Genomic DNA, 24011 nt, shown 5'->3' on the forward strand with positions numbered 1-24011 from the left:
TTTGAACACTGGCCAGTGTATCTCCTCGGAGCTTCAATTTCCACATCTGCTGATGAGAATTATAACACCACCCTCACACAGGCTGTGGTGAGGATTAAATGGGTTTAGGTATATAAAGTGTCTGGCATACTGAGTACTGGATTCTCAAAAACTATGAATGCCTTTTCTGCCTCTCTGCCATAAGAAGCCACAGTGAAGAGAACTTTAGAACATTCTAGGATGCCTGAGAGTCTCCAGTCAAACCAATCATGAAAGGAGGGGAAAGAAGAGAAACTTACATGAGGGCATTGAGTTCTTGAACTTGACCTGGGTGGGGGAGCAGTTCAAGAGGCCTGTGCGTTGCTCATCCTTTGCACCCCAAACTTGGGTTACTTGAGTTTTACTAAAGGAGTACTGCAATAATTGAAACAGAGGATAACTATCTTGTCTATACCCAACCTAAAAGTTATTTTCAGAGGAATAGAAAACATTTCAAATTACTGAATGAAAGAGTGGGGAGGTGAAAATAGAAGAAAAGCCTCATGCTTCTTACCAGCAGAGAAAATGGTCATATATGTAAGAATACATGGGGGCTTCCCTGGTGGCTCAGGTGGTAAAGAATCTGCCCGCAACGTAGGAGACCCAAATTTAATCCCTGGGTTGGGAAGATCCCCTGAAGAAGGAAATGGCAACCCACTTCCAGTATTCTTGCCTGGGAGATTCCATGTATGGAGGAGCCTGGCAGGCTACAATCCATAGGGTCGCAAGAGTCTATGACTTAGCAACTTAGTGACTAAACCAGCACCATGCAAGAATAGATGAGGAACCAAACCAAAGTGTTAACACAAGTCATACATACATAATTCACTCAAGAAGTTCGATTTTAGCCTGACCTCGGTGTTCAATTACAGGTTCAGTTCATGTAACCTAGAAACAATCATGCAATATTAATCCTCCCAAGCAAGTGGCTCTTCATTAGTGATTCTAATCTGTCACCTGATGCTCACAGGCCATTATGAAATCCATTTATATTCCTAGTTTCAAAAACTAAATTGGAGGTATGAGCCAAAGGGTACATTAAATTAGGGATTACTGCTTGTGGCACTCTATGTGAGCCAGGTGATGCTGGCCATTTTAATTAAGAGTTTGTTTTCAGTAACAACACAAGCAAATGAATAACATTAAGTCAACACTGAGACAGTTGTGGGGGGAGGGGTTATGGGGATAATTGAAATATGCAGCTGTGTTATAGGTCTATTGTGCAGAGTTCTCTTAGTCATTAGAAAAAACTGCTTTGGAGCAAGTGAATCAAATCTGTACACGGGGCATGGAAATTGAGCACCAAGAAAAGATGATGGCTAGAGAAATAAGAGGCTTCCCTGGTTGCTCATCGGTAAAGAATCCACCTGCAATACAGGAGACATGCTTGATTAAGGTAGAGGTGGGGTTTCAAATGAGGTGTATCTGATTCCAAAGCATACTGTTAAAACAGACTAACAGGCTTAGAGAATGAGCTCATGGTTATGCGGCGGGAGGAGAAGGGGAGGACAGTTAGGGAACCTGGGACTAGTATGTACACACTGCTGTATTTAAAATAGATAACCAACAAGGACTAGCCCAGGGAACTCTGCTCAATGATAAGTAACAAATCTAAATGGGAAAAGAGTGAAAAAAGATACATGTATATGAATAACAGCGTCAGTTTGCTGTACATCTGAAACTATCAACTATAGTCCAATATAAAATAAAAAGTAAACAAAAAAAATTACAAAGCCTACGTTATTAACTGTGAGACTTCACTATCGGCCTATCCTATTGTCCCCAAGGAGGAAAAAGCTAAAAATAACCAAAAAAAGTTTGGGAACCAAAGCATGAGATTAATTTTGCCCAAATATTGTGAAGTTTAGGGAAGAGATTTGGGAGTATTTTTCTCTGAAGTTTTCTCTTTAGAACAAAAATGTATGTGTGCATCCCTGCATCAATAAACCATATATATGTTAGTGGAAGCCTTTAAGCCTTCACCATAAATTATCCACTCATATTTAGGGAGGGACTTCCACTGTATCTGATATGATTTTATCCCTGAAGCTGAATGTCTGGTTAGCCTGTGTGTGTTTTCACATTGTTTGCTATGTTTTATTTTATTAAACACTAAATCTACTGAAATCAGAGCATTATTGAACCATGCAGATTTACCTTTTTTTTTTTGGCAGATAAGATGGGAGAAGTGGGTTTCATTCCAGAACTGCACAGTATCTCATTTTAAAAAATCTTCCTTGAAAAAAAAAATCCTCATTGAACATAATTTGTCTTCCAAAGCTTTCTTCTTTGCTGTGTATCCTAGGCTCTGCTCTTTCTAGTCCAGGTTCTCCCCACCCCTCCAGTTTGCAGATAATCCTTAGGAACCCTAAGTCACACTTTCTTCTTTATGCAGATCAACTTAATTTTATCCTACTTCTTAGCTCCAAACTTAAAAATCTCCATTCTGACTGGGAATGAAGATATTGTTTGTACTGGGCAACAGAAGACCCTCCTATCACTAGGGTCATTCTCTTTGAAAGGAAACTATAAATGACAAAAAAAAAAAAAAAAGCCTGTTATACTAGATAACAGCAAATGGTCTTAATTAAAACCCAAACTAGCCACCTCTCCTTCTGCCTCATAAGGGTAGGTGTCATAATTTATATCAGGGAAAGTAAACCTCTCTTCTCTAACTCTTCATTTCAGAGACTAGTGAGGAGAGAAAGAAAGACTGAAACTTCAAGCCTTCCCCAGTTTTGTGCTAAGGCATCGTTCAGCATGGGATGCATTCTCAGACACAGGAGCCTAACCAAGCCATTACCTTTCCATGTAAAGATAAATCCCCAGAATACACATTGACATCATTCTTCCTTTCTCTTAAAATCCCCTAAGTTATAATAAGCTTAGGGGACAGTTTTTTCCCTGCTATTTTTGACAACTACTCAGAGACTGCAGTGATACTTTAGATGCCCTTCATCAATTTTTAATTTTTCCTGATTTTGGCCTTCTTGATAACTGGCCACACCAGCTGTAGCAAAACTTTCATTTAAATATCCAATGGGATACTCTTCCTGAGTACTTTTTTGGTCACCTCCTGCATACTTTTTCATTAGCTATCTTAAGTTATAACTTCACAAAATGAGAAAGAAAGAAATCCAAGGCAAGATTTCTACTTCTGCTGTTCTGGCTGAGTCCACCGTGAAAATATGTGTACAAGTTAACTGCATCTGAAGCAAGACAGCTTGCCAACTAGTCCTTGCATGTACTCGAGGTTACCATAGAGTCTTCCTATTCAAGGAAGTGTCCTATAGGAAAAAAATCTATTTCCCAACAATAAAGAAAATCCATGACCGCTAACTAAAATAGTCAAATCTAATTCTTCATTCTTACATATAAACAACTAATGACCAGGCTTCCCTCATGGCTCAGTGGTAAAGAATCTGCCTGCCAATGCAGGACACACACGAATTTGATCCCTGATCAAGGAAGATCCCACATACCACTGAGCAACAAAGCCCACGCGCTGCAACTGCTGACGCTCTCGAGCCCTAGAGCTGGTGCGCTGCAACAAGAGAAGCCAGCACGATGAGAAGCCTGCGCTCCGCAACTGCAGGGTAGCCCTCACTCACAACTAGAGAAAAAGTCCGCATAGCAATGAAGACCCAGCACAGTCTAAAATAAATAAATAATTTTTTTAAATGACTAATTTGATCAGAGATGCCTAGGAAAACTAGTACCATAAAAGAGAAAAACTAATTCCAGAGAAAACAATTCATATAACTGAATAATGATAATAAAGAATATTTAGCATGTGAAACATGACCAATAATAACAGCAACACTAACTCAAAGCCCTGTTTTAAACACTGTACATATGTTGACTTATTCAATCCAAACAAAAATCCTGTTTTTATAGGTGAAGAAAATGAGGCTTAGAAAGGCTGAGTAAAACACTCAAGGTCACACAGCTCATAAGCAGCAGACTTCAGTCAAGGTCTATCCAACTCCAAAGCCCATGTTCTTAGTCCCTATGCTGTATTGCAGCCAGAGCCTTAATCTTCGAGTCTGACACGTCAAAGTCCTCATTAACATTTGTCCCAAAGGATCCACCAATCTCCCAACTTTTCATGGAATAAGACCATTCAAGGTCCACTGGGACTTGTCTAAGAAAGAGTCTGGGGAAAGGTAAGAACTTGAATTTGGCCTCCACTTACATACATTTGGGAAATAAAACTACTAAAATCAGCCTATGACTTCAAGAATATCCATGAGCTGTATTTCATAACAGGATGTCAACACTAAAACTTGTGTATCTGGATCTTTCAGAACCAGAAATAATCTGAACCATTTAGAGGTGCGTCTAAAGCATACTCCTCCAGAGGCTAGGGATGTTAGTCACAGATCTTAAGCTACGTAACTGAAACACTGAAACTTGTTAGAGAGCTCTGTGAAATGATCCAGATAAACTGGTTGTCTACACTGACCAAGGCCAGCTTGTGCTTAGTCGCTAAGTCGTGTCTGACTCTTTGCCACCCCATGGACTGTAGCCCGCCAGACCACTCTGTCCATGAGATTCTCCAGACAGGAATACTGGAGTGGGTTGCCATTTCCTTCTCCAAAGGCTGGCTTAGTGAGGTTGAATTTTGATTACTCAACTGAAATAATTCAGTAGGATTTTGCACATCTGACTTACAATTATTTTGAAATGTCCACCACAAAAGTTTGGTAAGGTTTGCTTTGCATTAATGAAGTAAAAAACTACTATCCAGGGAACTTCCCTGGTGGTCTGGTGGCTAAGTCTCTGTGCTCCCAATGCAGGAGGGGGCCTGCGTTTGATCCCTGGTCAGGGAACTAGATCCCACATGCTGCAAACAAAGATCCTACATAGTCCAACTAAAAGATCTTCTAAAGAAAGAACTGTAAGTGGGGAAAATTATACAGAGATTTATCATTCAACCTGATTTGTAGTGAATAGACTGGAACGTGTCAGAAGGATGAATTTGTGAGAGATGTGAATAGTGAAGAATCAACTCTGAGTGCTCACTTCGGCAGCACATATACTAAAATCGGATGCATACAGATTAGATTAGCATGGCCCCTGTGCAAGGATGACACGAAAATTTGTGAACCATTCCATATTTTTAGGGAACTCAAACCGGGGCTCTGTAACAACCTAGAGGGGTAGGAGGCAGACGGGAGGTAAAAGAGGGAGGGAACATGTGTATACCTCTGGCTGATTCATGTTGATGTGTGGCAGAAACCAACACAATACTGTAAGGCAATTATCTTTCAATTAAAAATAAACAAATTTTTTAAGAAGAATACACATATATAAATGTATCCCAATGCTCCTGCACTGGGAGCACATAAAAGAATACATTTATACATAAAAAGAAAAGAATCAACTCTCAGCAGTGTGCTTGGCAGTCCTTTGGATCTGTCTCTTGCTTAACAGTGTTTGGATGAAACAGACCTGGGAAACCCATTCTGCCAGCCTCTGATAAAAGAAATTTTCACATATCGAGATACAGGGAAGTCATTCTGGTTTATACATGAGTTAATATGAATTTTATGCTAAATACAATAGCCTGCTTATGGCCTATCAAACATACATTGTACAACTGCTTTAATTATTAAAGAAAAGGGCCTACTGAGCAGAAGTAAATAATGTCCATGTTAAAAAATTAAGGTTAAACACCACTCTTCCTTGGACACTGACACTGGTTCTCCTTTGATGATAAGACTCCCTTCCCAGGTGCCAAGACCATACTGACTCACTGGGTACCTACTGCTCTGTTCTGTTTTTGTTTTTTTGTCTTTTTTCTGTTTGTTTTTTTAACCACACCACACGGCTTGTGGGATCTTAGCTCCCTGACTAGGGATTGAATCTGGGTCCTTGGCATGGAGTCTTAACCGCTGGACTGCCAGGGAATGCCCTGTTTCTGTTTTTTTTTTTGAAACACTGAAGAAATGTAACCCTGACTTGTTCATTGTTCTTTGTTTTCACAAGATATAAAACTATGTCGAAAACCCTGCTTCTCCAGATCAGTTTCTCAGAGTAATCTTGGAAGCAGGATTCTGGGCTAGTCCTCATCTGGGCTCAAATTAAACTTTTCTAGTCTTATTACAGATTGTCTATTATTTTCATCGACACCTCAACCACCCTCCAACCTCTTTCTGGTCACAACTTTCAGAACCAACCACTCAGCTATTCTTAGCCACCAGGACCAGCCACACCATTTTTTCAGCTTCTCTCCTTATTACCAATTACTCAAGAGCTCCCAGATGCTTGAGAACTATTCCACAGAGGTGGAGGCCGCAGTCCACGGCCCCGTCAACCTGCCTCCGCAGTCCTCTAACACCTACCTCTCTCTGGGCTTCTATTTCCACTGGGACGATGTGGCTCTGGAGGGCAGGGGCCACTTTTTCCACGAATCAGCCGAAGAAAAGCGTGAGGGCAACCAGCGGTCCCTTGAAAATACAAAACCAGCGGGGCAGACAGCCGTGCTCTCTTCCAGGACGCGTGGAAGCTGCCCCAAGAAGAGTGGGGTAAAACCCAGGACGCTATGGGAGTTGCCGGTCTCATGAAGAAGAACCGGAACCACGCCTTGTTGGCTCTGCAGGCCCTGGGGGCTCTGCCCTTGGGGAGAGCCACGTCCTGGGGGAACAGGTGAAACACACCAAGAAGATGGCGACCACGTGACTCCCCTCCGCAGGCTGGCCCCCAGGCTGGGCGGGACGAGTTCTCCTCCAAACACTCACCCTCTAGCAGGATCAGGGGCTTCTGGAGCCCAGCCCTGGGGCCTTGGACTCTTTAATCAACAGAAATTGATTATAGGCCAGACGGGAAACTTGGGCAAGGCTTTGCTGGGATCCGTGCTATAGCAAGAGGGAACGAAAACAAGTAACATGTGCCTTTGCTCACTCCTCGGGAGGGAGGGTGAGCTATTCCCTCAAATGGCGAGAGGTTAGGGGTAGATTGGAGGGTCGGGCTGGAGGGGTGGCTCAGGTGGTCTGCCTACCCCCTTGATGCTGTTTGCAGAGACCATGCATGGTACTCTGCTTTTGCTCCCTGAACCTCAGAAGTGGCAGTTGCGTTTTGGCCTTTTTGTATCTTCTTGTTCATAATTTGCCCCCAACTGTGCATGGGTACAGTTATTTTAATGCCTTATAGTTACTTTGTATTCTGTTGCTAGAGGAGCCTAGTGGGCTGCTGTCTATGGGGTCGCACAGAGTCGAACACTACTGAAGGGACTTAGCAGCAGCAGCAGCAGAGAGAGAGAGACTGACAGTGAGGGAAGAGAAAATATTTCCTGGAACTATTATGTAGAAACATGAAGGCTAACCTCCTGAAAAAAATGATGTAAAATTGCAATATGTGAACTGCTGCTGCTGCTAAGTCGCTTCAGTCGTGTCCGACTCTGTGCGACTCCATTGAACCGCAGCCCACCAGGCTCCCCCGTCCCTGGGATTCTCCAGGCAAGAACACTGGAGTTGGTTGCCATTTCCTTCTCCAGTGCATGAAAGTGAAAAGCGAAAGCGAAGCCGCTCAGTCGTGTCAGACTCGCAGCGACCCCAGGGACTGCAGCCCACCAGGCTCCTCTGTCCATGGGATTTTCCAGGCAAGAGTACTGGAGTGGGGTGCCATTGCCTTCTCCGAGTATGTGAACATTAAGTAGAAATAAGTGGCATGTGAGAAGCCTCATCTCATTGAAAATAAAAACTGACTCCAATAAGGAGGATAATGTGTGACACAAAGTGAAAAAAAGGCGTAATGAATCTCATTCTCTAATTTGAAGGTGGCACGTCTGAGTCCATTATAATGAACAAAGTCACCCCATAGCCTATAAGAGTCAGGGAGTCAGTGAACTGATTTATTATAAAAGAAAATGTATAGCACACACTTCTAATGTATCTTTATCTCTCTATATATAGAATATATTATTTATATAAAATATCTGTTGTATGTATATATAAATGTAATATACATTACATTTACTTGCTTTAAAATTCTAGAATCTCTTTCTTTTTAGAAAAGTGATACTGTGCTTAAGAAAATAAAATATGGTCATAAAATAATTTTTAATGTTAGAATATTTCTTTAACAGTGGAAAAATATCCACTGAGAATAAAAGACTTAATTTGCTCTTATAAATAGTGGTGGATTACAACTACACAATAGTGCTAACTCTGCTATTGCTGTGTATTTAAAGCCAAGATGATGACTGTATTGAAAAAGAAGGAAGAGAAAATCAATAGATTATTGCTTCAATGGAGCTCACAACAGTGCTGATTAGAGAACACAAATGAATTGCATAATAGTAAAATAGCTATAAACTAGGTATGGATTTAAGCCTATGTTAAGACCATTCTTAACGGCATTGTATCTTTAGAAAACATGCACTGAAATTACAACAGCAAATTAAATCTATTTGACCGCAAAATTTAATACATAAGAAAATAGCATTTATTAATGATCTGGAAGAGGGAGTAAATAGCATGTTAATGAAATTTGCAGATGATACTAAATTGGAAGGCATTACAACAAGGACAGGGACTTAATACAAGTGGACATTGAAAAGTTAGAAAAAATGGTGACAAAAAAAAACCAAGTAGAACTTATATAAGTATTTGGTAGAAGAATTTTAACTTCAAAATAATAATATAAAAAATGTGACTTTGACATTTGATCAGGATTTTCTGATTATGATAAACTAATTAATCCACTCTTGAGAGGTCCAGCTACTGGAAAGTTTCCAACTACTAGAAAGTAGTCATTCCCTTATTCCTTCCTCTAGCCTCTTTCTACAGAGAAGGCAATGGCACTCCACTCCAGTATTCTTGCCTGGGAAATCCCATGGATGGAGGAGCCTGGTAGGCTACAGTCCCTGGGGTCGCAAAGAGTTGGACACGACTGAGCGACTTCACTCTCACTTTTCACTTTCATGCATTGGAGAAGGAAATGGCAACCCACTCCAGTGTTCTTGCCTGGAGAATCCCAGGGACAGAGTAGCCTAGTGGGCTGCCGTCTTTGGGGTTGCACAGAGTTGGACACAACTGACGAGACTTAGCAGCAGCAGCAGCAGCAGCCTCTTTCTAGGTAGACCAGAAAAACTATATCACCTGGTTGTAGACATTTCGTAGGCAGGCAAAATGAAGAAAATAGAGACTAGACATATCAGTTATTTAAAAATTGCATATTGAAGAGAAAAAAACTGGCTAGTGAAAACACTAGATTATTGGCATCATCTACTGCTGTTTACAATTAAGAGGGGCCATGAAAAATCTGTAATCAGATATCTGGACTTCCCTGGAGGTCCAGTGGTTGAGAATCTGTCCACCAATGCAGGGTGCACGGGTTCTACCCCTGCTTCGGAAAGAGCCCACATGCTGCAGGGCAACCGAGCTGGTGCACCACAACTGCTGAAGCCTGCACTCTAGACTCTGCTCCGCAGAAGCCGCTGCAGTGAGCAGCCCACGCACCATAACTAGAGGGCAGGCCTTGATTGCCACAACTAGAGAAAGCCCTCACACAAAGACCCACCACAGCCATAAATAAATAAGTAAAAACAAAAGTTTAAAAATCTATAGATAACCGAACATTTTATATAAAAAATTGTTGCTGTCACTTGATTGAGCAATTATTAACAGCGACTAATAATTATCTTATGAAATACAATTCTAGCTTTTCCAGATAGCAAAAATAAAACAGCCCTCCTTCCTGATCACATGTGCCTAAATCCAAGAAATTGGTGATATTCTGAATATCACATGGGATACTACTGGCCTTCCTAGAATGTCTGGGTGCTTTGGTCTGAGAATTTGGTTTATCCAAAAAAACAGCACCATGTGTCTCCTGGAAGCTCTGGGGACTAAGAAACCAAATAATGTATAATGTTTTACCAACTCATCTGGCTCTAAGACAGTTATCTGGGGATGAAAACCTATCTCTATTGGATCTGTTAAGACAGAAATCTCAGTTTCAGAAATCAGACTATTGTAACATTTTATGTTTCCTTTCAATTTCAGTAACATAATATTTGAATAGAAACTGCCAGTGCCACATCTGTGGTGGAGGAAGAACAGAGTTTGCTTGGTGGACAGATGTGATGATGAGAGTGAGAGCTGATGGAGAAAAGTTTCAAGGAGGAAGGGAAGGTGCTGGTGGGAGAGGAGCAAAATGAAGCCCTTGGAGCTAGGAGATAATGTTGGGGAGGAAAATTTGGGTGAGCTAATAGAGGGTTTTAAAGATGCCTTAAGGATCTTGGACTTTATTTAGTAGGCAGTGAGGTGTCAATAAAGATTTGTGAGTGAAGTTTTTGAGTTTTGATATTCTTTTACATAATATGCTAATTATTCCTTCAAAATGCATGTTATTCTCTAGATAGGCATGCCACCTACATCTTCATCCAAGTTGTAGAAATGTTGAACTGGGCAGGCTAGAGAGATCCCAGCAACATCTCTTCTTCTTTTTTAAAATTAATTAATTAATTTTTGATTGCTCTGGGTCTTTGTTGCTGTGATCAGGCTTTCTATAGTTGTGGTGAGCAGGCGCTGCTCTTGGTTGCGGTGCACGGGCTTCTCATCGCAGTGCCTTCTCTTATTGCAGAGCACAGATTCTGGGCACACAGGCTTCAGCAGTTGCAGCACATGGGCTCCATAGTTGTGCCACACAAGCTTAGTTGCTCCATAGCATGACCAGTTGCTCCTGGTCTGGAATCTTTCCAGACCAGGGATTGAACCCGTGTCCCCTGCATTGGTGAATTCTTATCCACCATACCACCAGGGAAGTCTAACAATCCTTCTTAAGAGAACGCTGCTGCCTCAGTGACATCAGCACTTTTGGGGTATAGTTTCTAACAGCAATTTATTATATTATACTGTCATCAGTTAAAATCCTCTTCTGACTTATAAAGTCATCATGAGAAATTTTGACATGTTTCACTGGCAGAAGTCCTCACAGTCCTTGATGATCCTAATAGAGGAAACTAGATTTGTCTCATATATATCTTAACGTCAATGAGTCCATGCTGGTTCCTAATGTTCACTTTCAAAGTGACTACCAGCCTTTCATTTAATAGTGCCATTTAATAATAACTCTAGAATCTTGCCAGAAAATAAAACCAACTGTTATTTCTTTGGGGAAGGAACACATGAGTTTCTTGCAATAAAGTAGGGCTAAGGGCAAAGAGATGGGAATGGATACCAGACCACCTGACCTGCCTCCTGAGAAACCTGTATGCAGGTCAGGAAGCAACAGTTAGAACTGGACATGAAACAGCAGACTGGTTCCAAATAGGAAAAGGAGTACGTCAAGGCTGTATATTGTCACCCTGTTTATTTAACTTATGTGCAGAGTACATCATGAGAAACGCTGGGCTGGATGAAGCACAAGCTGGAATCAAGATTGCCAGGAGAAATATCAATAACCTCAGATATGCAGATGACACCACGCTTATGGCAGAAAGTGAAGAGGAACTCAAAAGCCTCTTGATGAAGGTGAAAGTGGAGACTGAAAAGGTTGGCTTAAAGCTCAACATTCAGAAAACAAAGATCATGGCATCTGGTCCCATCACCTCATGGCAGATAGATGGGGAAACAGTGGAAACAGTGTCAGACTTTTTTTGGGGGGCTCCAAAATCACTGCAGATGGTGATTGCAGCCATGAAATTAAAAGACGCTTACTCCTTGGAAGAAAAGTTATGAACAACCTAGATAGCATATTCAAAAGCAGAGACCTTACTTTGCCAACAAAGGTCCGTCTAATCAAGGCTATGGTTTTTCCTGTGGTCATGTATGGATGTGAGAGTTGGACTGTGAAGAAAGCTGAGCACCCAAGAATTGATGGTTTTGAACTGTGGTGTTGGAGAAGACTCTTGAGAGTCCCTTGGACTGCAAGGAGATCCAACCAGTCCATTCTGAAGGAGATCAGCCCTGGGATTTCTTTGGAAGGAATGATGCTAAAGCTGAAACTCCAGTACTTTGGCCACCTCATGCGAAGAGTTGACTCATTGGAAAAGACTCTGATGCTGGGAGGGATTAGGGGCAGGAGGAGAAGGGGATGACAGAGGATGAGATGGCTGGATGGCATCACTGACTCTATGGATGTAGTCTGAGTGAACTCAGGGGGTTGGTGATAGACAGGGAGGCCTGGCGTGCTGCAATTCATGGGGTCGCAAAGAATCGGACACGACTGACCGACTCAACTGAACTGAAGGACAAACAAGAATAATGGCGGGCTCAATGCCTTAGATCTAGGATTTTTAAAGACAAGCACAGGAAACAATAGCAAGAGTGAGCAGTGAATAGGACCCAAGATTCAGTACATAGGCCTTTATCATCCCACATAACCGTCAAGCAGCATTATCTCAGCTAAGTCACAGCTGCTTAGGGACAGGACTGGCACCACATTCCAGAACTTCTAATGTCTAGCATCCTGCTCAATGGAGCTGACCCATGATGCTGCATCTTGAGGCAAAGCACAGAGCAATGAACTCTCCCAAAGAGTATCTTTAAATTCCTAGATAGCAATTCTCAAAAAGCAGCCCAGAAACCCTTTGTATGAAAGGTCAAAGCTTTTCTCATAAGAATACTAAGACGTTATTTTCACTGTCCTCCTTTCAAGTGTACAGTAGAATCTTCCACAGGGTAAATGTAATGTGATCCTGGAATAGATTTAATGCAGAAGCAGATATGAGAATCCAGCTGTTCTATTAGGCCAGATATTAAAGGGATTTGCAAAAATATAAAACAATGACACTTCTCTCACTAGCTTTTTCATTTTGGATAATAGCTATTTTTCACTAAAATATGTTATTCACATTAATCTATGGCTTTATTGTTTTAAAATGAAATTAACAGATTTCAGTTTTAATTTCTTATATGATAAATATTGACAGGTATAAAAGGTATAACTCACATAAACAAAAGTTATTTGACATCCTCAAGGACTTATTTACTTATATAAATGTGTTTTAAATTTTAATTATTTTGAAATACAGTTGATGTGCAATGTTATGTTAGTTTCACATAATAAAGTGATTTGACATGTGCATACAGTATGAAATGATCATTGCAATAAGTCTGTCCCCACACAAAGTTACACTATTACTGACCATACACTATTACTATTACTAGTGTATTACCCATACACTATTATTGACCAATATACCTAATGCTATATATTACATCTCATGGCTTATTTATTTTATCTCAAGGATTTTTAAGAATGTAAAGAAATCCTGAGACCAAAAAGTTGGAGAACTCCTTCATCTAAAAGAACAAGCTCTAAAGTTTATGTCTTGCTCCATGAGGGAAGATAAGTGGCTTAAGATTTCCAAGATTTCTTCCTGCCCTACAGCATAGGATGATGATTTAAACTGCCTTGTCGGGTTATTTTGAAGATTAGGTGGAGTGAGCTTGTGTAAAACTCTTAGCTCGGTGCAGGGCACATGAGGTCTCAGAAAATATTAGCCATCACTGTTATTATTATTGCTATGGCTACTACTATTACAGCCACTATGAGGATTATTATTCCCTCTTGGCAATGTCTTTTACTCAGCTACTAGGGGATTTAGTCTTTGAACTTGTTAAATGTTCTTGGGCCTTTGTACTTGCCGTTTCCTTCACCTAGAATAGCTTTCCTACCTTTCTGTCCAGCAAATTCTCAACATCATTCTCATATGGACTTAGGGCTTCTTTTTCTTGGAAGCCTTTATTGACTCCCAGAAACTGTGTCAGGTGCCCTGCTGTAGGTCCGGTATTTGCCCACTTAGCACACTGCTTGCATCTTTACTGGCTTTTCCATGGCACTCTGAAAACTCTGTGAAAGTAGGGACCATATTTGGGTCACTGCTACAATCAAAAAGCTCAGCACAGTGCCTGCCATTCAGTAAATGCTTATTGAATTAATTTTGTAAAAGTCTCCAATTTCTACTCTTGACCTACCACTCCTTTCATGTCCTGGAAAACCTAAGCAAATTTGGTACCCGAAATACTCTTGTGAGTCCTTTAGTCCTCAAATTTGATGTGAAATCTAAGCTCGAAAAATGACCTGGGGTTCATCTGTGAGTTTAAGGTAAAGGCTACTTATCTTAAAAGATGTTTGATTGTATGCCTTTTTTCCTAGGGACCCAAAATTGCACAGGAGGTAAAACATCAACTTTTGTGTAAAAGTTGGTCAATTCTTAGTTATGATTCAAACACAAATCAGTCACAATCGAAGACGGAGACCTGAGGTGGCTAGAAAAAAATACTCCAATGTACAAGCATGACAGCTCTTATCGATACAAGAAGAGTGAAGAATACTCAGAATTCTTTCTGCCTTTCAAGTTGCCTTTCCTTCCATTCTTAGTGGGAGGTCTGCCTGCACTTCTCTGATCCACTGATAGCAGCTCCGGAATTTCTATTTTAGAGGAACTTAGTGGCAATCTGATTGAATAAAGGGCTAGGAGACTTTTAAGCTATATTTGCATAGCAAATACTGATTTTTTTACTGACATTGCATGTTTATTTTGGAGGGTATTCTTGGATATAAGAGGGTGCTAAGGACTTCTAACTCACCCCACTGCTGAAAGTACATCTATTTTTAGTGCAGAGACATGTGAAATAAAGGAATAGGAAAGCCTGATAAGAGAGGTTTGACTAGCTCTCTTTTGTTATTGCGATTTACATTTGTAAACTTATACTCTGCTTGGTGAGAATTAACCAATCTGCTTTCAAAAAGATTTTAAAGTCTGAAAAAGCAGAGTTGATCTTGGGAATAAAAATTGACCATAGGAATAAACACTAGAGTATATTTATTAAGTTTGGGACCTAAAGAGATCAGTATAGCCATAAGGAAACAGGCAAGTTGACCTAAGAAAAATCAGACTTGAAGAAATCAGTTTATTACACAATTATTATATATTTCTTTCAGCTATAAACAGATACAATAGAATATATGACTTCAAGGACCTTGCAACCTAGTTGGGAAGACAAGAGAATGCCTTACAGGGTTATCCTTTCAGCATATCTATGAGACTACCCTTCAGTATTCACTGTTCCTGCTGGTTATTCTCTTAGCCTAATTATCTGAAGAAAAATAAAATGAAGAAAAGAACAGGTGGAAAGGAAAGGGATTGTGGCTAAAAATATTGTGACATATGCTCCAAATTTAAAGCCGTATTATTCAGAAATTGAAAGCTGGAAACTTCAGCTAACATTTGATGGGCGATATTGTTTTGCAGGGAAGAAAACTGAGGCCTGTCTAGCAAAATACCCCAGCTGATAATTGGCAGGCCTAAAACCAGAAGTCAGGTTCCCAACCCAGTGTCCTTTCCATTACAATCTAGTGCCTTTGAAGGTGGGGTGCAATAACTGGAGTCACTCTATACCTACTGCTGCTGCTAAGTTGCTTCAGCTGTGTCCGACTCTGTGCGACCCCATAGACGGCAGCCCACCAGGCTCCCGTCCCTGGGATTCTCCAGGCAAGAACACTGGAGTGGGTTGCCATTTCCTTCTCCACACTCTATACCTAGGTCTGTGTTAAAGAGCCTTAGTTTTCCCTTTAATGGTTAGATGGTTTATGGAATTCTTTGATTACCTATACCAGAGTTTTGTTTTTCATTTTTAGTATGACAGTTTTCACTAATCCTAATTTTCAATTCCCCAAATAGATTATCAATGCTGAAATTTCCAGTTTTTAATCAAAGGGAAAATTCAAATAATTAATCTGAATCACAGACTAGAAAGTGGGGTTTTTTTTCACTCATTTCTCCACTTTGATATTTTTAACTATATGAATGGTTTAGAAATTTTATATTTCCCTCCCGACCACTTTTCTGAATCAGTTTCACGTTTCAACTGGGGCATCTCTACCGGTTTTTCCTCCCATGACCTCAAACTCAACAGAAAGCCAGCTCTTAGTCTGCTTATCTCTATTTTTGTCAATGACACCATCATTCTTCCAGTCACCCAGGTCTGAAATCTTGGCATCATCTCTGACTTTTTCTTCTTTCTTTTCACTTCTAGTGGATCACCAGTTCCTGTGGCTTCTTGCTGAAACATGCCTCTCAAGTCCGTTTCTTCTTTCCTAATTCTATTTTGTATGCGCCAAGTCCTGATAACCACATAACCAGGTGGTCACCATATGCTGCTTCCTGGTTTTGCCCTAGCAACCCATCCTGCATCTACTGTGGACTGCTCTCTCTCGAAATCACCATTAAAAACAAAACCCACAAAAGCTATTTCATTCCTTTGAGTCTAACTTTCCCCAGTTCCCCTGTGTCCATAGATGATAAAATTCAAACTCAGTAAGCCCTGGATTGTGCTGCCCGTATCTTTCGAACCTCGTCTCCCGTTTGCTTCATAGAACCATCCTCCTCACTGATCGTAACTTCTCTCCCCGGTGCTGGTTTCCACCCTTTGCTCACCCCTGGAATGCATTCTAGTTTCATCTGAAATCGGCTTCGCTAACGTCAGCAACCAGGAGAACAGACCAGGACCCCTCCTCAAAATCACGCAGGTATCTACTGATAATTTCACTGAAGCAGCTTTCAGCCCTATCTCCCTAGAAATATCTGTACACGTCGGTCCTCTTCCCAAGTGGATAATTAACTTCTGTCCCACACGAAGCAACCTCCCTTGTCTTTGTATCCCAGCGCTTTTTTCATAGTCAATGTTTATGGATAAGGATGAGTTGAGTGCAAAGATGTGAAGGCACAAAGGGGCACAGAGACATACTCCCTCTCCCCGCGCCCCCACAGTATGGGGTGCCGTGTGAAGCCTGCGGCGGCCTGGCAGGGTTCCGGGACGCGGGGCGCAAGGTGCCCCAGGGGTGCAGCCCGGGAGCCGGAGCGCCCTCCCCCGTCTGGCTGGCTGGCGCGTCTGCGCTGCGGCCAGCCGGGCGGGCGTGCGGGACGCCTGCAGGGAGGCCCGGCGGTTCCGCGCTCGGAGGTAGGTGGTGCTGTTGCCGTGACTGTGTTCCTCATTGGCGCGGGGCAGAGAGGCGGAATGTTCAACTCCTGACTCGGGCGGAAGCGTGGGAGCCGCGCCGCGGGCAGCCGTCCCCTCGAACCCCGGTAGCCGTCCCTGCCCTCGCCGCGCGCCGGGCCTCTTGCTCGCGCCCGGCCTGGGAGCCAGGTAAGGGGCCAGGCCGGAGGCCGCAGGGGAGAGGGTGGGGGGCAGGCCTATCGCGATCGCGACTCGTCCCGGCGTCGCGGGCTCAGGCCCTGCCGCGGTCCGGACCCCACTGCAGGCACCCCCGCCCGACCCGGGGCCGGCGTCCCGGGCTCCCGCGGCCTTGCGCGGCCGGGAGCGGCTCGGGAAGTTCGCGCGGATCCGATGCAGAAGTTGGCGCCCGGAAGAGTGGGAAGCAGCCCGGGCGTCTCCGGCCGTCTCGGCCAGGCGTGCGGCGCCTCCGGGTCGCGGCTTTCCCTCCCCGGACGCCGGAACGCCGGCCTCGCCGGGCGTGACCCGGGCGTCTCTCGCAAGGCGAGTCGCGAGTCTCCCAAATCAGCGCAGGGTGCAGGCCGCTTCCCGGGAGAGATGTTCGCGGGCGAGGAGAGCCCACTAACTTTTGCTTTCCTGCCAGCGGGCCCAGGAGCTCGCCTCCCGCCAAGGGCGACCGCGCCAGCCCTGCTCCGTGAGCCTGGAGCCCGCGCCCTCCCGCACTTCGAGGGGCCCCCGGGCCTTCCGCGGGCCCCGGGGTGGCCCCTTTGCCGACCCGCTGGCGTCCCGGATTCCTGGGCTCGGAGAAGTGCACCAGGCCTGGGGGTAAAGGCTGAGGCGGCCGCCAAGCCGCGTTGGCTCCTGACAGCTTGCAGACAAACTTTAACACAAAACTGACCAGTGGACATCGAGTTACTTACTGAACGGGGCAGTCGTTGTTAGAGTGCTGAAAATGTTCGTTTCTGATGCGCCTCTGGTCTTGCATAAGCACTGTTTATGGGGAAACTTAATTACTATTTTTGTTACTTTCTTAATAATGAAAGCAACACCATTTAGTGTCCTATTCCAGTGATACTACAATAAGCAGCTTCTCGTGAATGATAGTGAATTAGAATCGACTTACAGAATTAATTCGATAATTTTTGAGCTAAGGTGGTTGTTAAAGCATATTCATATTTTAACCTTAAAGCTGTTTTAGGAGAAACCTTGCTCTCCTGACTTCCGTTGAGATGAACAGCTAGGATTCCGTGGAACCAAACCGACAGACACATTTAGACAAAATGTAAACAAGAGATCCAAGACAGTTAATGTCTTCTTTGTAGTAGGCCCATCTCCACAATGAAATATCATGTCGTTTTTTGACTTTCAAAAAATACAGAATGGTTTCATTTTAATTATAGTTTTGGTCATTTGTGGAGCCTTTGTTTTCTGTTCCTCTACAATAGTGAGAGATTTGGGAGATTGTAAATGAATGCGAATTTAGTTTGTTTGGAAAGAGGGAATTAAGATAAAGAAACATGGTCTTTTAGAGCAATATGTACTGTTTAATCTTTCACAATTTAATTTTTATTATAACTTTTTGGAGGTTATTTTGGGAGTTTTTTTAAACTGGAAAATATTTTTGTTTATATCAAAAGTTTTAGTGGTAATAATTCCAGAGTAAATGACCATAATGGCCAGGACATTTTTTTCTTGTCTAGGAAAGCAAACAGATGATTGATCTCTTTTCCTTATTCTTTCAGGGAACACATAAGGACAAATTAAAAAGAGAGAGATATCCAAATATTAAGCACTGAGGATTTGGATCTAAAAATGGATGGTCAAAGATCTTGGGAACTAAGGGACCTTCTTGCCAAATAAGGATACTTGGCAGGCTACACTGTGTATTTTAAGTTAGCACAAGAGTGAGTGTTATTGGCAATATATTGGCTGAGTGCCTATCTGGAAAGGACAGTGAAACTGACTTTGATAGGGCTTCAAAATTATAAACAGGAGTTAAGAGGGGCGTAGAGTGAATAATCTAGTCATCAGAGAAAACACTGGAGAAATTACAGTGATGTTTCATGAAAAGGGGTCAGACATGGAGTGAAACTATTAGCATGGAGTGAAAGAGAAAAGTGGATAGTTGATTTTAGAAATTGTTAGATTCAAAGAAAAGAAAGAGAATCAGTGATTTTTTAAAAACCAGAGAAGAGTGTTTGTGGTGATATAATCCTTCTTGGAATAAGATAGCCTTATATCTGTATCCAGAGATGTTGGAAATCAAAATTAATTTGCATCATTTGCTTTCCATTTTATTTGACGCAGGACAGATTGACAGAGAAGGTGTCCTGTCTATCTGAATGCAATAGAAACAGCTCAGGCACCTTTTGGTATACTGCAGGGATCATTTAGGCTACTTCTTGTGTGGCTACTAACCTTAAGCAGAGTTCCAGCTGTGACCAGAAAACTGTACCTGGTAAGGAAAGAGAGCTATAATGCTCGAGCTTAGATTGGTTTGACTGATAGTGGGTGCTTTTGTGTCAGACCATCCTATGGACAGCTGAACCATTGATTATGCCCTAATAGCAGTTAAATAATCCCACCACAGTAGAAGATGCTGTGAGAACAAAGCAGCCAGGCATTTGACATCGTAATCCCAACGTCATGATGGCTTCTAGGAAATTAAAGCCTCATGTTGAACTTTAGGTAAATGGTAAGCAATCTAATAATTACTAGAGTAAGAAAAGGGTTTGTTTAAAGGGAGGGAGAGAAAAACACAAGTTAGAAGGAGAAGGCAGAATGACAGCATGGGGAAAATATGGTGGAAAAAATGCTGTGACTTTGAAGTCAGACCTGAATTTGAATCTCAGTTGTGTCACTTTTAAGTTAGGCAGCTTTTACATGCTTGATCCTCAATTTCCTCACATGCAAATTGGGGACAGTAATCCCTGCTTCATAAGGATATGAGACAGCACAAAGAAATGCTTTAACCAGTGCCCGAAACTTTAGCTGCCATCACTGAGTGGTAGAGAAGGGGTTTTCCACATTCCCAAGTTATACTCAGAGAATGCTGCCTGTCTCACCTGTTCCCAGCTAAGGCTTGCCCTTGGTAGCCTGCCCTGTTTCCAGATTATACTTATGTGTACATGGAGGGCTAGCAGATTTTCAGAACTATTTTCTTGCTTTGCATATAAGGATTTCTAAAGCAGCTTTGTGCATACCTCTGGTTTTATACACGAGTTATACATTGCTTTATAATATTCTTGGGGAAGGGGAGGAGAATCTGAAAATTAGTGCATTTAAGTTTGAAGAATTTCGGAGCTATAGGAACAGTGGTTGATTATGACCTAGAAGACCAATATTGGAACCGTTCTTACAGCTAATTTTGAGCACAGATTACCTTCAGGGACCAACACTCTTTATGGACTCATCTCTGGACCTCCAAAGAAGAAAATTGAAAACAGAAGGCAAGGGTTGCTGCCTGAAGATCATGGAGTAAATCTTTGCTGATTGAACTTTTCTACCAAAATGTCCTATTTAGGGGAAGAATGTATTCCTTCAGGGATCTGTAGGTATAACCATAAATACTTCCGGTGTAAGCAAGCACTTTCTCTCAGATCCTGCATTTAATCTTAAAAATTTATGTGACCTTGGCATTCTTTTCTGTACTGTTTGATTTACTGAACAAACCAATACAAATGCCAAGCATGTTTCTTCCCCCAAGTCTTAAAGAAAAATCAATGCTGTAAGATGTGTGTTTGTTCATATACCTTCTTCACAGAGCTGGGTACTCCCCCTGAGGGAGCACCCACATTTGAGGAGCTTGGGCCTGGTTCTGGTAAATGGTACTGCACCATTGAGCTTCACAGCCCAGCCCGCCGCATGGGGTAATGCAATTCCATTATGCTGAGAAAAGAATAGTGTAGATCGTCATCCAAAGAGTTTTTATTTTCTGTGGTCACACTGGGGCTTTCAAGGTCAGAAAAGCTCTTTGCTTTGGAAGTCAAGAAGAGGGGGAGATAGTTGTGGGATAGAAATGTGAAATACAGTTTCACCTTCTCAGCCAGTTTCAGATCAGATCAGTCGCTCAGTCATGTCCGACTCTTTGTGACCCCATGAATCGCAGCACGCCAGGCCTCCCTGTCCAACACCAACTCCCGGAGTTCACTGAGACTCATGTCCATCGAGTCAGTGATGCCATCCAGCCATCTCATCCTCTGTCGTCCCCTTCTCCTCCTGCCCCAATCCCTCCCAGCATCAGAGTCTTTTCCAATGAGTCAACTCTTCGCATGAGGTGGCCAAAGTACAGTTATTCCCATCATTGACATTGATCACTGTGTTCCTCCACGAGGGAGGGGGCTCTCTGTGTCAGGTTCATGACTATATCCCTAAGAAGGGAAGGGAGAGGTCAGTTAGTCATGGTGTACTCACGGGGTTGGAGTGGATCTTTACGAAACTCTTCATTCCTCTCCTAGTCTCCTCCCCAACTCCCCTTGAACACTCTCAGTGATAAGGAACTCACTACTAAACAGGGTGGCATATTTTCTTGTTAGGCAGCTCTGATAACCCTGAATTCCATCTGTAACTTGTCTACAGATAGTGTGGCCACTGGCTCTGTGATACATACTGTAGAGTCTTCCTTTGGTCTTATCTACTTTTAATGCCCCTGGTTTTGTTTGTTTTCATGTTACTTCAAGATTAGCAAGTTTTAACTCTCATACTTCCCCTTCTCGGGGAACCTTCACTATAGGTTTGTCCAAAATTGTACTCAGCCAGGAAGGTGAGATACTTTCTATTTGACAAGAGAAGCAATAAGAACAGAAACAAGAGCTGAGTAGAAGCAGAATCGTGAATGGGTGGGCTTATTGACTGAGTAGATCTTTCTTACTTATTAGCAACTGCTTTCTCCTCCACCCCAACCTGCACCCCCAACACCTGTGAATTCCTCTTCTAGCCAACTCAGAAATATGCCCACTCGACGCTTTTTTGCTGTACTCAGACTCTGACCTCCTTCTCTTCCTCAGGCCTCCAATCACTCAACGCTCAAAACTTGTAATCGTTTGACTCAAGGAACACCTGCACCGGCCCGTGTCCTGGGTTGTACCTACTCATAGTTTCCTAGCTAGGCCTCTGTTTGAGCATGGACGCATTTCCACAGGGCATTTCTGGGCATCAGTACCCCTTCTCCCTACATTTCTGTTCCTCATGTATTTTGCTTCTAGTAACAACATTTCTGGCAAAAAGTATGTCATGGAAGTCTCTTCTTTAACTGAAGTGTTTAACCTGTGCTTCAAGTAGAGGTTTATGCTCAGTTCACTCGCCCAGTCATGTCCTACTCTTTGCGACCCCATGAATCGCAGCATGCCAGGCCTCCCTGTTCATCACCAACTCCCGGAGTTCACTCAAACTCATATTCATTGAGTTGGTGATGTCATCCAACCACCTCATCCTCTGTCGTCCCCTTCTCCTCCTGCCCTCAATCTTTCCCACCATCAGGGTCTTTTCAAATGAGTCAGCTCTTTGCATCAGGTGGCCAATGTATTGGAGTTTCAGCTTCAACATCAGTCCTTCCAATGAACACCCAGGACTGAGTTTCTTTAGATGAACTGGTTGGATCTCCTTGCAGTCCAAGGGACTCTCAAGAGTATTCTCCAACACTACAGTTAAAAAGCATCAATTCTTCTGCGGTCAGCTTTCTTTATAGTCCAACTCTCACATCCATGCATGACTACTGGAAAAACCATAGCCTTGACTAGATGGACCTTTGTTGGCAACATAACGCCTCTGCTTTTTAATATGCTATCTAGGTTGGTCATAACTTTTCTCCCAAGGAGCAAGCGTCTTTTAATTTCATGGCTGCAATCACCATCTGCAGTGATTTTGGAGCCCCCAAAAATAACGTCTGCCACTGTTTCCACTGTTCTGCATCTATTTGCCACGAAGTGATGGGACCGGATGCCATGATCTTTTATTTATGTTTATATTATGTTTATGTTATTTATGAGATTTATGTTATTTATGTGATAAAGGAGAGAGGGGAAAAGAAGTGGAACAATAGCTGTTCTAGGTTTTAGACTTTTAAAGTTGGCTTCTCTTAGATACCCAGATCCTCTTCATGGTGCCCTGCAACCTGTTCTAGATAAGATAGTCTGCTTTCCAGTGGCAGGCTTGGAGGAAGGAAGGCAACAGCTAGGGTAGACTCAGTACTGGTGAGTTCTAGTCATACCTAGTCTCCAGCTAGTCTTACAGAACTTATCTATCATAGCAGAATAGCAGTCCTGTTCAGGAACAGAAGCTCTGCATCTTTGATCTTGATGTTATAAACAAATATATCAACCTCAGAGCTTTCCTCCTTTGTGAAAAAGACTTACAGGAAAAAAAAAAAAAGAATTGCAGAACTGTAATCCAAGTGGTATTGTTTTTATATACATGATGATAAAGCACATCTTTATTAGTTTATTCACTAATCTTCATTAAGGAGGCTGAAATAATGCTAGCATAAATAAATACTAGGGTAGCAAGCTTGGCAAAGGAATTTGTTGAGGTTAGGGGGGTGTTTTTTGTCATATTCAGGTCATGACAAAACAAATGATTTTTTTTTCTATATTGTATCAGAAAATAAACTTTTAACTTTACTTTTGTGAAGAGAGGAAATAGAGTAGTACAAGTAAAGGATAGAGAAAGGATCTGAATTGAGAAATAATAGGCCTGTATAAACCTAAAAGATAAAAAAATCTAGAAAAAGTCCAAGAGTCTATTTTCTAATAAAGTTAATCCTTTTATAAGTAGATTTAATTTTTTTAAATTAACCAGTCCATCCTAAAGGAAATCAGTCCTGATATTCATTGGAAGGACTGATGCTGAAGCTGAAACTCCAATACTTTGGCCACCTGATGTGAAGAACTGACTCATTTGAAAAGACCCTGATGCTGGGAAAGATTGAAGGCAGGAGGAGAAGGGAATGACAGAGGATGAGATGGTTGGATGGTATAACTGACTCAATGGATATGAGTTTGAGGAAACTCTGGGAGTTGGTGATGGACAGGGAGGCCTGGCGGGCTGCAGCCCATGGGGTTGCAAAGAGAGGATTGAGAAAAAATA

The 24011-nt window shown here is 42.3% G+C and overlaps 1 protein-coding gene, 1 non-coding gene and 1 pseudogene across 3 annotated transcripts in view; all 3 read left to right on the top strand.

Moving 5' to 3' along the window:
- Positions 1–5035: 5035 nt before the first annotated feature.
- LOC138985103 (U6 spliceosomal RNA) lies at positions 5036–5142 on the top strand. The gene has a single exon (XR_011462371.1). It is a non-coding gene; the product is annotated as a U6 spliceosomal RNA (small nuclear RNA).
- An 877-nt stretch (positions 5143–6019) lies between these two features.
- LOC102278002 (ferritin light chain pseudogene) lies at positions 6020–6817 on the top strand (annotated as a pseudogene).
- An 8098-nt stretch (positions 6818–14915) lies between these two features.
- The window catches only part of MAP3K20 (mitogen-activated protein kinase kinase kinase 20), a 171424-nt gene continuing 162328 nt past the window's right edge, over positions 14916–24011 (top strand). Inside the window, exon 1 of one of the 2 annotated variants that reach the window (XM_070358513.1) lies at positions 14916–17120. The gene's annotated coding sequence lies outside the window, so the exon portion shown is untranslated. The remainder of the gene's footprint in view (positions 17121–24011) is intronic. The other variant, XM_070358521.1, reaches the window with a different exon arrangement.

The sequence above is a fragment of the Bos mutus genome, chromosome 2, assembly GCF_027580195.1.
Source record: "Bos mutus isolate GX-2022 chromosome 2, NWIPB_WYAK_1.1, whole genome shotgun sequence".
Lineage (NCBI taxonomy): Eukaryota > Metazoa > Chordata > Mammalia > Artiodactyla > Bovidae > Bos > Bos mutus.